This window comes from Anas acuta, chromosome 9, assembly GCF_963932015.1.
Source record: "Anas acuta chromosome 9, bAnaAcu1.1, whole genome shotgun sequence".
Lineage (NCBI taxonomy): Eukaryota > Metazoa > Chordata > Aves > Anseriformes > Anatidae > Anas > Anas acuta.
In genome coordinates this window covers 6,678,330-6,693,556 of record NC_088987.1, presented here as the reverse complement: position 1 = coordinate 6,693,556, position 15,227 = coordinate 6,678,330, and the positions used below count along the sequence as shown (strand labels likewise).

The window sequence follows — 15,227 nt, the reverse complement described above, 5'->3', positions numbered from 1 at the left end:
TAGATAATTGCACCTTTCTTGATTGTCAGATATTCATTGAAATAAGTAGAAAGAGAAGTATGACTGTAGCTGAATCATTTGTGAAATGACATCCCTTTTCTCCTCCTCCTCCTCCTCAATTCCACCATCATTATGACACAACACAGAGAAAAAGGATGCTCTGCCATCCAGGAGAGAAAACCAAGGTGATTGGCATAGGGCTGGCATTAACAGCTTCAGTGTCTGAATGCAGAACATGCAAACTACTGCAAGCCCCAATCCCTTTGTTGGATGGCCTTACGCACATTTTCAAAATTAATAAGGAAATACTGAATTTATCCTTTGAACATGTATTAACAAGCAGTGGTTTTGAACTGGCCAGTATGTTGCTTTTGCTCAGGACCGTGTATCCTTGTGGTCAGCTAATGCCCATAGTAGTAACTGCTGAAGCAGGAATGATAGTTTTTGTTGATGCTGTAACTTAAGAATCGTGTTACGTACTTTAAAAGAGATGGAGCCCTTTCTATAAATTACATATTTACATTTGCACAGCTACTGAATCTTTTATATGCAGTTTCAGTGAAAATGATGTCTCCCGGAGTGTTAGTCTGTCAACTCCTATTGTATGCAATTAAAAAAGGGCAGTGAAAGCAAGTAAAAGTCCTCTGGTGTTTTTTGAGATCTAATCTTTGTAAGAAAAGGAATCAGAGATGTGAACAGTAGTGCATTGTGATACAGCAGTGCATAAACAGTATTTTTTTGTTCTTTTCCCGATTAGTCTCTTCAGCTGTAAGTGAGGTAACAATTTAACAGAGGTAACTCGTTATGTGGAATGACGCTCACTGCTGTGATACTTACAATCATCTTGTGACACTCTGGAGCTCAATGCATAAAATATTAGCTTGGTAAGTAACTCTCCTGCTGGATAGAGCCTTTTTCTTTCAGAAGTTAACCTAAGGATATGAGAAATCCGTCCCTACATATAGTGTCTGATCTAGTGCCAGTGCCTAAGGATGTCCTTGGAAAGATTCCCATCTTTAAACATTGGATCAGGGTCCGTGGTGCAGTATCTGAAGTGCTGAGGCTCGGATTGGCAGCAATAAAATATGGCATTACTGTTTTCAAAGTAGAAAAATGGCTATAAGAGCATAGGTTGACTGTGGAAATACTGACAAGAACAAGGAGGAGCTGTATGAAGGCAGAATAAGGGAATTTATAGAGAATAATCTTGGGAATCAGGAAGAGTAAAATAATAGGTGTTTTTTCCAGTTTGTTCACATCTCTTACAACACGTAGGGGAGAGTAAAACTAACCATTTTCCTCCACTCGGCTGGGTAAATATTATCCCTGTTTCAAAGATGTGAAGGATAGGACACACAAGTATATCACACAGTGAAGTCGAGGGTGATTATTGTGGAATGGCTGAGGCACGAATGTTGAGATGCCCTGCACTAGCTCCACAGGAAGGCATAATTAGGTGCAAGATCAGTTATCTTTTGCCCAGAATTACAGAATACAGTGGGAACTAGCAAGTCTGCACATGATCTTGAAGACATGCTCAGCAGGGAAGGAGACAATCCCTGCAGGGAGCTGCTGTAGCTTTTTAAGGGCTTTTGTCCTCATATTTATAAGCCTGATGACAACAGGCTCATGTCTAACTTACAGCAATAGAACAGTAAGCAAAATATGGAGCAGAGGTTTAGGTGATAAGCCCAGGATTGTGTGTATCATTTTGTTAACACATTAGGTATAATGGCTACCTTTTTTTCTTGTATGTACACAATGGTTTGTGCAATTAGCTTTTGGTCCGTGTATTCTTGTATCTCTGTAACTGTACAGCAACTGAACAACAGTGTGTTATTAAAGCTGACATCAGAATTTATGAGGCCCTGGTGCCCGGCCATGTGCTTTGAAGAATAAAGTATGCATGAGCAAATCCACAAAACCAGTAACCTCTCTGGACATGCAGGAACTGTGATATTTTGCATTGTGTTGTAGCAATACCAGAAACCAACAAAGGGGCTGGTTTCTCTCCCAGAGCTATAGTGAATTTGATGGCACTGCACAGACTTGGACATATATTAAACAGAGCCATGTTTACTTGTGCTGCATAAGAATCACAGGGGGGAGCAAAATCAATATTTTCCAAATGGAATAGAAAGAAGCCGTTAGGGAAAGAAATGGTATTTTCAAGCTTCTTTGAAAGGTAACACAAACAATGCATAGAGTAAAAAAATCCTCCAAGAAAAAGCACTTAGCAACGTCTTCTTCACTATATATTTACCTTGCTTTGGAGGGACCTACCAAGGTAGGTCCTTGGTATTATTTTAAAAGGGGGATGCATGTGTGAATAAACAGGCTTTTGGAATTGATGTTTTGAATTGCAAGCTGCACAATGCATTTGTACATCTTGACAGCACAGAAGACACTCAGATTTTAGAGTGGCACTCAGATGACACTGAGAGTGCATGATGCAGTGGCGTAATGAAACGGAGATCAATGTTGAAATGAATGTAACACCACTGAGGAGTACACACAGATCAATACTCTCGTAAGCCATAGAGTATAATCCTGCTGTATAGGTCTTGTTAGATAGTACAGTCAGTTCTGTGAAGACATATTTTTCTGCATTTCTCAAACGTACCTCTGACTTATCTGTCCCAAAGACTGTATTAAAATGTCCTTCTTTTGGAATGTAAAGGCTTGAATCTTTGTCTTCCCACCCATGCATGCAAAGGAAAATATGCAGTGCATAATAGTAAACTCCCAATCCTCAGAAATGTGGAACAGGAAGATAAGATGGACAGCCAGCAATGATCTGTGTTTCAGGAAGTCTTTGAAATATTATTATATCCCTGTTCCCTCCCTTTCTGCCTCCCCCTTTTCTTTCAGGAATATATTTTAAGCACAATTACTGAAAATGCAGTCTCAAGGGAAAGGGGGAGGTCAGTCTTACAGCCCTCACTTACAATGTGCAAAGAACTTGCTTATGGTTATTTTCCACCTTCTGATTTTTAGAGCTTAAAACCATTAGGAAAAGATGAGAGAGGTTTCTTTACTTTTTTGATGCATGCATAGCCTTGGAAATAGAATGTGGTTATTAGTGTAGACAGAAGGTGTGCGCTCGCTTTCTCATATACATGTGAATATATATATGTATATATGTATATTCCCTAAAGAGCTTAGGATATCTGCATTTCTTCTTGTGACACTGTAAACTTAGTGCCTTTCAGAATCGCCGTGCTGTAAGTTTTATAGTTGGATGATTTGTAGGAACTGATGATGGTCAAGCTGCTGTTAACGACTCTAGCACGCCAAGTCAAACTGTTCCCTGGAAGGAAGTAGGCAACGTAAATATAAGAGAATAGTCAAAGTTTATTTCCTCCTTGACAGGAAATTTAGTACTGGAAGGAGTAAAAATGATAGCAACTTGAGTCGATTCCCTTGTGCAGGTCCCAGCATGTACACAAAACAGACAAGCGTTATTCAGCAGTGCAGGTGCTGTCAAGTAAGCAGGGATCAGGAAGTGCATGAAGCAGCATCAGCAACAATTAACTGCACCATTCATTACTGTTGTCCTGCATGCATTTGATACTCGGTGCCACTGGACTTCCATTTTTTGATTCCCAAGTTTGCCAGCCCATGATAGAACTGTATTGCTTCCTGGTTTGATATAGTAAAATGTTTTAGAACAACCTTGGCTACCAAAATATTCATGTGGGAGCAGACTTACACTGCACTGGAGCCTTCATCTTTCAATCCTGCATGAACATGGGAGGCAACAGGCGCACATTCTGTCACATTTTGTGGAAACATGGTACTTTATCACAGGTGAAATGGTGGGAATTGCATTTCCAATTTCTTTCCTAGAGTGTTTTAAGCCCAGGTTTCGTTGAGACTCGCATATTCTTCTCAGCCCCTTAGAATGAGCAGGTCCTTGATTTCTTTTCAGTTGCAGATGTATACAAGATAATATATTTCAGTCTCTAATTTGTCTGTCTTCTCATTTCCTCTAATATTATATTTTTCCTTGCCATTTCCAAAGGAAGCCACTGGTTCTATCCTTAGACTTCTGATGTTATGCCATTTTCTCCCCAAGACAACTTTATTCTTTTCAATAGGAAGAAAGCATATTTATAAAGATTGGAGAACAGCTAAAGCAAATAAAAATAAATTAATAAATATATAATTGCAGTGGTGCTTCAGGGAAAAGTTTCTAGGCAAAATCTAATAACAATGACTGGAGATACCATTAGCACTGTGTGTTGATTCCAGATCCCCTGGGATGATCTAATAATTCAGCCTGTGTTTTCCCGTCCCTCTTGGCCTTAATAGCTGTTATGATCATTAAGAGTAACCTGCCAGAGACTTTGGTTTCTGAATGCCTTTGTAATTCTAAGACCAAGTCTGTGTCCCCTTGTGAGGGTATGAAATTGATGAGGAAAAAAACCATTCTCATAGTCTCTCAAGGCCCCGTTCGCGCTCCCATTCCAAGCTCTCTTTTTCAGCCAGCATCTACACCCTGCAACTTTTCACAGCTGTTTCTGAGCTCCAGTAAATCTTCACTCTTTCTGAAACTGCGGCAGCTTTAAAATACCATTGTACTTGCCCACATTTATCATCCTCATGTTCAGTGTTTGTAATTGACCCCATCTACTGTAGTCTTGGGTGTGTGGCTGAAGGAAACGCATCAAATTGTCACCACTGCAAAGGCCACGCTGAAGTAGACGCTCTTCATGATGCAACTCTGGCTTCACAAAGTTCAGCGTTGTCAGAAACCCGTCAGCTCTAGCTTCTGCCAGAATGTTACAAACATTTCTTCTGCTTCTATGGGAAAAAGCAAAAACTTGTTAAAGGGGTTGTTCCGTGTCATATTAATGGGCAGTACTGACAGTGCGTACGCAGCTGCACATACAGGAGCTCACTGTGTTTGTTGCAGAGAGCAGCACCGCAGTATACAAACAAAGCAAGGCACAAGCATTCGACTAATCTGTCATTCCCTGCTGAACTTGCCTGAAATTTATTGCCAGTTAGATAGCATTTCTCTCTGTTTACTGATTTGATTGAAAGGATGATTTATCAAGGCTCAGCATCGCACTGAAAGCTGCACTCTGGTCCGAGGGGTAATGAGTTGTAGACACATCTCATTCTCCTTCCCCACGTGACTGTGAGCGATTGCCCAGCAAGGTGAGGATTTACGGCCCTTGGTGTGACACACCTGCACTTCTGCTGGGGATTGCTGATGCTGGCTTCAGGATCAGCCCGCTGCTGGCCCCTCCAAGTGGGAGAGGAGATATATTATTTATCGGGAGGTTTCAGGGAGCTGCAGAAAGACAAAAGGGAGCACAGATGAGAGGGGGAGAGCAGAATGGGAAATGACGATGGGAAGGACGATTAAAATGGCAAGAAAATAAAAGATTTAAAAATACCAGGAAGTGAAATGACAGCTTCTTGTTGTCACTGCTGCTATCCCTACTGTCACCTCATGGTATGGCTTAGCACTGCTTGACATTGTCTTGGCTGACTACTGTAGCACAGTCCTGTATTTGTCTCTCATCACAATACACGGGAAACTAATGCCTTCTCTCTGAGTGTGCATTTGTTTTGGTTATGGTGGGTTTTTCTTAAACAGCGCTGGTATTTGTTTCAATCACAACAATACCCATCATCTCACCTTAATTTACAGAGTCATAACTGGCAGTATTTCTTCCCAGCGTAAGGAGTGCATTGGAACAAATGCCACTATTTATCAGCGGTAATGCAGTTCTTTATAAAGGTCTTATGTGAGCAAAGAATAAAAATGCAATGATAGTCTCACAATAAATACCCTAAATCCTTTATTGCCTATTTATGGTGTAATCTCTGTACAGTTGTACAATATATGGCTGTTTAGAAAAAGCTCCAGAATACAGTTATATGGTTTATTTACCAGGAGATGGCAATGGTGATCTACTGCAGTATTAACTTATATACATGGGGCCCATATAACTCTTGCAACACAACAAACTTCAGTATGAATGAAACCAAAGTATCCCAATACTGGATTTGTTTTTCATAGTTCTGACTTATTTCAGTTGCTGCTATTCCTTGTAAAGAAAGTTTTTTTTAATTTTTTTCTTGGTTTTGATTGAAATGGCTGTCACTACATTTTTTTAAAATATGTCTAAATGCAACCATATCGGTATTCTGGAAAACATAATATTATTTAAAAACAGAGATCCAATACCACTGAATTAGATGTGCCATGTGTCAGAAAAATCAACTGATTGATGAGAGTAAATGCTTAAAAGAATGTGCTTAGTTTTACAGTATCAAAATTGAGCTTGAGTAGTTAATGAAATATAAATTATAGGTTATGATATTAAAAATCACATTATAATTTTTATTAAGCTGCTTGAAGTATGGCCTAAAAGTATGCAGATGCAAACCATTTTACAGAACTTGAAGTTATCTTTGGTCTGCAATGTTGCCTGACTGAGTTGTCACATTACCTTATCCCATAGTAAAGCATGCATTATTCTCATTTGATTTGATGTAGTAAAGGTGTTCACACGTAGAAGACCCCTGCCATAAGCAGTGGAAGTAAAAGTCTGCCTTTTTAGGGGATTGTTCTCCTACTCCACCTGATGGTCCATTTGTTAATTTTCTCCCCAGAAAGCCTGTGAAATTTGTCAAGCAGTTTTGTGTTTGTTTACCAGCTATTTGCCAGTTTTCAAACAGAAGAAGTAGTGAGTCCTTTTTGCATTTGCCATGGGGCCATGTGTGTGGTCACTCTGCTCTCCCCAGCTGCATCTCCATCATTAAGGAGCAAGCTGGGCGCACTGCTGCTTGCTAACCCTGCTCAGAAGAAGACCTGGGATCGCACAGAGCAGTTACCATCTTCCATCGGGGAACTACTCCCATGGCTTTCCCTTTGGTATTCTGAGATACACGATCTGTGTCTTATGGCTGTCAGTATGTGACTCTCAGCTGAGAGGTTTATCCACCCTCAAGTTAAAATATAAGTGCTTTAACTGCATCTGCTCTTTGTTATCATGTCATGTGCAGCACGACCAGTTTAGATGTACAGTTTTATAAGAGGCCATGCAGCCTTGTCATTTCCAGTCCCACAGTGCTTGGTATCTGAGGATATCTCCTGACTGCCATCAGATACTTAAGTTAGCTTCACGTTAGCTTGTTCATACGCTGCTGACAGTATCTCTGCTCCACCGCGGAGCTCAGTGAAGAATACCCCCATGTCTTTACTCAGTTTCCCACGTGGATGTTGCAGCTCCAGAAAGTTTTACCCTGGATCTACCCGAGCTGGTCGCTTAAACCCAGCTTATGTACGTTTTCTGGTGCTGCATAATCACAATACAGATTGTCATGGACCCTCCCCCCATCCCCATCCCCCTTGAAAAACACAGGTTTGTTTGAGCACATGGAAAGCAGCTTTTCCCAGAGATTGAAGGCCTATTGCTCCTGCAGAGGGTCAGCACTGACCACACATTTATTTCTGCTCTTTTCTCGGTGTCCTGTTTCCTTCTCCCTTCCCCAAGAGTGGTATTGAGCAGTCACAGTCCAAACAAGTCCTTCTCTTCCAGAGTAAGCACAGTGAGTAAGAGAAATCATGACCTTTGCCTGTCTTCCCCAAAACAAGACCTTTGAGGTATTGACTTCTCTATTGAAAGTAGCGGCTCAGCTGTCAGTTAGAACTAATTTGAGTAACTGCAAATTTAAATGCCAGCATTATTGTCTCTCTTGTCTCTCTGTTGTTATTACTGTAGTATTCCCAGAAGAAGTGGCCAGGACAGTGTATGCGTGAGGCTGTGAGGCATGTATGGCATAGGTAAGGAGTGATTATCTGTAACAATGGATGACATACAGGATGAAAAGAAAGAAGAAAAAAAAAAGCTCAATTTTTTACTGTTTCAGATATGTTTACTTATGTTTACTTTTTCAAAGCCCTTTGTTACTGCAGTATCTACCGTCCTACAAATACAATGCCTTTTCTTTTCCTTGTTCATTCATTAGATGGTATTCACTAAACCCCCAATGTACAAGGAAGGAATGGCAAACTTCGAGCCTACACGCAGTGTTTTCCTCAGTGCTGCTCTCTCCACGCCTTTGTATCAGACAACAACTGCGCCAGGATCTACCTGCTCTTCACTCACTTCCTAGGGAATCAGCCAGTTCCATGTAAGTAGTGGCAGGAGACACCTTCGTACAAAACAGCAATCACACATCTGTAACACTGTCCTTCCACTCAGATTCTACACAGAACAGAGGAAACGTTGAGGTAAGAAAGACCTTTGCTAGTTGTTTTTCTTTCCAATAAGAAAAATGATCTATGGAGCAAAATGACCTGACCACTTAAGTGAAAGCAGTAGAAGAAACAGAGTAGTGTTTAGTATCTGGTGATTGCTTGAGCCTTGTATCAGCCAAACTCTCCTTTTCCTTTCCTCCCTTTTTTTTTTTTTTTTTTTTTTTTTTTTTTTTTTTTTTTACCTCTTTATATTCCACTAGAAAACTGCACAAAGTTAATCAATACATTCCGTGCTCCTATCCTCCCTGAGCAGCGGGGCAGCCACATGTTCCACCTTATGGTGAGGTTCTCCAGAAGCTCCAACAGATAGCAGGGCTGCGAATCACACCCGTGGTGGTCGTGTCTCTGTGAAGGAGGATTTTGCAGAAAGGGCAAAATGATGTTCAGACTGACAGCTTCTCACTCAAGATGTCTTGTCTTCTCTGCTGGGTCTCTTGCTGTGAGTACCATGTTCATGTCAGCGCTGTGGAGGGAGGAATCGAGTTCCTGTTTCCTATCACTTAGTTAGTACCCGTTCTGCTCTCCCTTGTCTTACCGACTTAGGTTGTGCTTACTCTCCACTACGGAGTAGAGATATGAATGTTAGATTGAAATGAATTAGCTCAACTGTCCTTTTACATCCCTAAAATCTGTCCTGTAAACATACCAGACTGCAGGCTCTTGAGAGAGGGGATTATTTACAGGCTTGTTTTTATGTTGTTCAGTAGAGCAGGACCCAAACTACAGAGGCTCTGGATGCAACTGTAGTGCAGATAATATTCACAGTGACCCAGAGGGAGAACCAAGGCCAGACTCAGAGGTTACCAGTTCATAATGGGTAAAAAGAAGTTTAAATTTCTGAATTATAAAGTTGTAAAAAAGATTCAAAGGGAAGTAAGGGCATCCTCAGCCCACTCTTTGATAGTACAATACATAAAAAACAGATTTTGTAGGAGTATAATAAAAGATTGTATAGGAGTATAATAAAACCCAGACACAAGTCTGAAAAATTCATTAGTTTCTGCCATGACTAAAATAAGCACTGTCTATGAAAACTACTTTGCAATGGTAATGAAAAGCAAGTGGAAAAGCAAGTGTTAGCCCCAGTGCTGCGACGTGAAATAATTTCTCTATACTCAGATCCGTCACTGCGAACAATGTTGTTGATTATAAACCACATCAAATTCTCAGTCCCCCAAAACATGTATTTTATTTTGCAGTTTTTCTAGTAATTATGAAATCAACAGAATACGATCTAGTTTTACCACAATTAAGCTAAATATATACTTTAAATGATATAAAGTACTTGGTAATTGTAATATCTCCATAGCAGTAACTTCCTTCCCAGAACAATCGGCAATGTTTCTTATGCGTTTTTAGGGGTAGTATTTAATGATAATGACAATACTCAGCTTTCTCATAGTTTTATAATTTAAACAGTACTAGGATACAATTTAGAATCAACATTTGACCTGCAGAGCTTCATTTATTGTTATTTGATAAGAGGGGCCTCCAAGATGTGAATGAATTTTATGGCTCCTTCAGTGTACATGTTTGGTGGAAGGGATGATGACACAGACTTACGGCACTGCAAGCGGTTCTCTAAAAACAGGTTTATATCCTATCACTTGTGAGATAGTGTTCACTCATAAAGCTATTACCATGCTGTTGTGCTGAAGACCTCTGGGCTCAAGGAAATAGAAATGCTTGTCTTAGGCACTTGGTGAGAGAGTGGCTGCACAGTATTTTGGTTCAAGCAAGTGCTGCTTGCTCAGGACAGAAAGTCTGGCTGGTGTGTCGTGTCCATGGTGGGCGTGGGGGCAACGATTGTAGCTCAGTACTTTTTTCTGATTTTTTCAGATGCATATGTGGCTCAAGAGACAGCTCAAAATTCTCCACCAATCTGGGAATGTCTCTACTTCAGCAGTTTTGTCTTCTGCCAGCCTTAGAGATGGTCATTTATTGCCATTCTGGCCACCAGAACTGAGTGAATACTCCAAAATTTTGTTTACAGGTATTGAAATTAAAACCCTGACTTTGTTTGGAAGAAAAGGCAAGACAAGGTCATTTGTACTTGTACCTCTAACTTAACATTTATATGCGGGTTTGTTTAGAAAAATAACAAATAAATAAATAAATAAATAAAAACAATCAGGAAATGGAAACATTCCAATTTAATATAGCCAGTGACACAAAACAAATGTAGACTCAAGAATAACAAGTGTTCACTAATGTAATAATAAAATTGGTTCACAAATAACTGACTGTTGAGAGCATCTTACATAAAGTGTTTGCACGCTTTTATTATGCAATATAAAATAGGATAAACCTTTGCTATACCATAAATTATTTAGAGTTGCGTAATCTTGAACAATGAGAAAATTAATTTAAAAATTAGATTGGTTAGAATTTTCCATGCTCTTCAGTGTGGCTTACAAATGGTCAGTGGGAGCTTCCCACCAATCTTCAGCGGGGCTTTAGAAAATCTTATCTTTCATACACTTCAAGTACTGTCTGCCTATCTGTAGTTAGAAATTATGATTGCTTAATATTCAGAATACTATACTACTGATATTTTTTCCTACACTTTTATTACTTTCATAAAAGGTATTTCATAAGAAATATTATGGTCACATTTAAAATATTTTTTTCTTTATTGAAGTAGAGTTGACAAATGAGTTTATATTTAAAAATGTAGTTTTTTTTTTTCTTAAGTTTCTGGTTTTATACATGTAATGACACCATTTTTATATGTTAAACTATATTTGTTACATAATCTATAGCAGTTGATATATTTTGGACCATGCAATAACACGTTCAAATTCCTTCCAGAATGCGAAATTGTCACCAGAATTTTACAATAGGCTTTCAGAGGCCCCAAGCCATTGGAAAATTAAACTTCGGGAAAAGTGCACTAAAGGGAAAACCAGTGTTTTCTCAAAGACTCTTAAGAAACAGTAAATAAGAGCAAAAGCAATTAGTCTTCCATTTTTTTAAACGCAGTCTGAAAGCACAACAGCCTCTTATCTATCTCCCAGTTTGTGGATATACATTTGATTTTGCCTTTTTCTGCTAAAATCAGTCAGTGCAGTTAGACAGTACATGAAGTCCCTTGGGCATGGTATGGTGAATATAGCCCTCAGAAACTTATTTCTTCCCCTGTCTCTACAAGACACTCTACAGGTGCATTCTCTATTCTCATGAATGTCTTCATGAAAATATCCATGGGATGACTGTTAGAGAAACAAAGAGAACCAACAGAGAGAAAATGCAATTACCAGAAAAAGTGAATTGCTAGCTATATGCTGATGTATATTTATCATACTGGATGTGTATTTTTCATTATCTACAAGAGATAAAGTTCTCTCAGCTACAGAGAAAACACAGAAGGGGTTGGTTTTCTCTGTTGAAAGATTTCTGTTTTCATTGGACTCTGTGATTAGTCTGTTGACTTCCTTGGGTGGCTACTTAGTAAAACCTTTCTATATCAAGAGCTCCTCTGCCATACCCTGTGTGTGCCCAGACACCTCTCCTTTGATCAAGGGTATACAGCCTATTTTTTGAGCCCTTTTTCCTTTTTTTCCTCCCAATTACTTGCACGCACAACCAGAGCTGAGGCTCAAGTTTTTTTGTCTCCACCATTTCAGCATTTCAATGTAAATACAGCTGAGGTTTTAAACCAGCTAGAGCAGCACTGAGTTCAGCATAAGTTAACCTCCTTGTTTTTTCAACATTCTGGATGTATTTTGTAGCTTGAACTGTGCTCTGTGTTTCTGAAGACAGACTGCTACTATTGCTTGATGTGACTGGTTTACATATTGTTTGGCTACAGCCCCGTTACACAGCAGTCACAAACCGCTGTACAGACACAGGCTAAGAAATGGTACAAATACCCATCGGTAGGGTTAACAGCCTTTTTGAAGACATAATGACCAGTTTTGGTGACCACCTTTCATAGACCTGTCTAAAACAATTTTTGTGCTATACTTTCAAAAACAACAAAACAACAAAACCCAACACCAAAAAAAAAAAAATCCACAGTACAATCCTCTCTTTCCTCTCTATTTATTTTATTTTCCACTGACAGGAATTTAGAACAGAAATCCAGGCTCTATTTCACACAGCTTAATAGATTTAATAGATTATAGTGTTCAAGAAAAATCTTAACATAGTGCATCTTTAGTTGAAATTATTTAGGAAGTCATCAAACATCATAAACAAACATTTAGGAAGTGATTAAAAATCAACCAATTTTTCAAGTGAAACATAATTTTAACAGGCCACTATAAAACCCTGCTTTCTTTGCTTTTGTGTGAAGAACCCATCCGGTGTAAACCGAGACTCTCTCAATAAACTACATTTGTTTGTGCTGTGCTGTCCCTTACACAGGAGCATTGTGAACCAAATTGACTTTACTTTTTTATCCAGTTACTTTACAATAGATGTTACTCTGCACAAGTAAGCCCAGTGAGCTTCTGTCGCTGTCCTGCACTGTGTATGTGCAGACTTTGAAAGGGTATCCCCAGGGTAAGCAGCATTTTTTGATATCTTACCATTTTATGGGTGCGGTGACAGGTAGCTGACAACTTCTGGTGGATTTTTTTTCATCTTGTTTGGGAAAGTAAGCAAGTTAGAGTGTGTTGAGAAACACTGAACTGCTCACACAGAGAAGGGGTGTCTGGCTGTTGTTTTCTGTATTAAGATACCAACTTGGGCTGCAAGAACCTCCATAGCATTTTGTGCTCTGCCTCTCTGGAGGCCAGATTTTTCTCTCTCTTAGTCACCATTAAGACAGCATAGAGCCTGTCATATCCAACACCAGGCTCTTGATCGTCCTACATATCCTGTTTCCATGTTCCTCATGAGAGCTTTTTTAGAGATGGCAAAATAAGAGAAAAAAATGAGAAAAGAGAATCTCTGTGGGAATTGTCCAGGTACTTCAATTTTACTGATATCTTAAACAAGTGTAAATGTCAATATTGGGGGTAAGTTAGTGAGAAACCAGCCTGTATGTGCTCTTAGTCCACTGGGAAAAGTCAGAGATAGGTCTTGAAAATTTGACTTCAAAGGAATATAAGCATAAGGACAAGGTGGATCCAATACATTTGCATTTAGTCTGTCCTCGTAACTGTAAAATAAAGGGAATTCCTAAAGGAAATGTTTTTTGTCACATAAACACTGAGCCACTGCAAACACATCTGGCAAGGCTGAGGATCCAGCTCCCCAGACTGAGCATCAGAATACCATGAATAATGTCAAGAGGCAGCAATGGGGCTGTCAGACACTGCTACTGCCATTACCCTATTACCCTGAATAACCATGTGCTTTACTAGTTTATAGAAACTGCCGATGGATATTTTAATCCATAAGTGCAGAAAGCAAAACTATTTTACCATATAATCACTGAAGCTAATCTGTCTTTGACAAGGTCATTATTTACAGTACTTCCCTTGTAATCCCCCACGTGCACACAGAATAAGGCTCCAAAGCTTAATCTTTCCAATGCTGAAAATGAGACTTTTATGCAAACTGATAAAAGTTCTTTGTTTGATTTATCTGTAAACCAAAATAGTCTGGTAGTTTGCCTTGAAGTTAAAAGAAAAAACATATTCTGTCAAATTCTGTGTTTTCCTTTTTATGTATTTTGTCATTTCCCCTCTATTAACTCTGTCCTAAGGTTGAAGAGAAGAGTGCACTCTAGCTTGCATTTACATACTGTACTTTAGCTTTGACTGTTTTGGTTGCAGCCTGTTAAATTTATTGACTATAAGCCCCTTGAGCTATTGAGGAGTACACAGCTTACATTGTATATCTTTTGAAAGACGCTACTGGTAGCCTGTTTTAATGTGTTTACTCTCTCCAGATAAAATTTGTCTTACATATTCATTGGTTTTTAGTGCCAAAATCAGTTTCTTCGTTGTAGCTATTGTTTGGATTCTTGCACAGATATTAAGGCTTAGTAATTTTTCAGTGCTGCTCAAGGGATCTGAGTATCAAATGGAATAATGAGAGGGAATTTGGGCACTGAAAACCCCTAAGCAGCTGGCTTTGCAGATCTTGATAAAATAATAAAGGAAAATAATTTGAGATGGCATTAGAGAAACTTTGAGATGTCTAGGATATTTTATATGTACAAATAGAGCTGGCCAAAAAGTAATACTTTCCATTCATTGACAATTACATTTCATTTTAATTTCAAGACTCTCTACAGCCTGAAAGTCGGAGAAAATTTCATTTGCGAAACACCAGCACATGGAGCTGGGAAAACAAAATATGTTCCCCTGCATACTGCAGCTGTTTTTTCTAGTGGTGGAGCTGACCAGAATATTGATTGCATTAGGCAAGGACCTGGGATGGAAAGGATCTGTATTCAGCTTGGGGTCAGGCTTTTCATGGGTTCAATTTAACAGGAGAGACACTGAAAGCCTCAGCAGCAATAGATGCTTAGAGCTGCAGACTCTGGGACCTCGAGGCCTCACCTGTGGGGCCTGTGCAGCATGCAGGAACAGCCCAGGTACTTCTATCTATAGGTATCTCACCTCGTCAGGTTAAAAGTTAGCCAGAATATATCAGTATCAGGAGCAAACATGTCAAAATCTGTTGTGCATCTGTGACAGAACTTGATCTTATATTCAGATCAGCTGCATCCTGCTCTAGATGTGATCGCTCAACATTTGATCCCAAGATCAAAATCTGCAGTGGTGTATTTTCATCTCTAGGAAATACATACCAAAAGTCAAATTCCTTCCTCTCTGGGAAAGCCCAGAGAACATCTCTGAAACTTCAAGACGTGAACTTTGCCTCCAGCGAGGCACAGGTGAGGTCTCTGGGCTGCAGTGCATGCTCCATGCCACCACAGACTTGGTGTCAGGCTTCCAGGTATTCTGCCTGGATGCTTGTCCCTTCAGAATCTGTTCTTGCTAGGAACATGGGGAGGTTACGGTGTTCCCGCTTACTGGCTTAA

General features: G+C 39.5%; 2 long non-coding RNA genes across 3 annotated transcripts in view; both read left to right on the top strand.

Moving 5' to 3' along the window:
* Positions 1–5,297, top strand: part of LOC137861174 (uncharacterized) — a 105,594-nt gene extending 100,297 nt beyond the window's left edge. The window contains exon 5 of the long non-coding RNA XR_011099445.1: positions 758–5,297. This is a non-coding gene — a long non-coding RNA (uncharacterized lncRNA). The remainder of the gene's footprint in view (positions 1–757) is intronic.
* Positions 5,298–7,488: 2,191 nt separating this feature from the next.
* Positions 7,489–10,772, top strand: LOC137861320 (uncharacterized). 2 transcript variants are annotated; one of them, XR_011099545.1, is made up of 5 exons: positions 7,489–7,572; positions 7,746–7,807; positions 7,993–8,157; positions 8,538–8,723; positions 10,124–10,772. It is a non-coding gene; the product is annotated as an uncharacterized lncRNA (long non-coding RNA). The 2 variants fall into 2 exon arrangements; XR_011099544.1 differs by having other exon boundaries at positions 8,485–8,723.
* Positions 10,773–15,227: the final 4,455 nt, after the last annotated feature.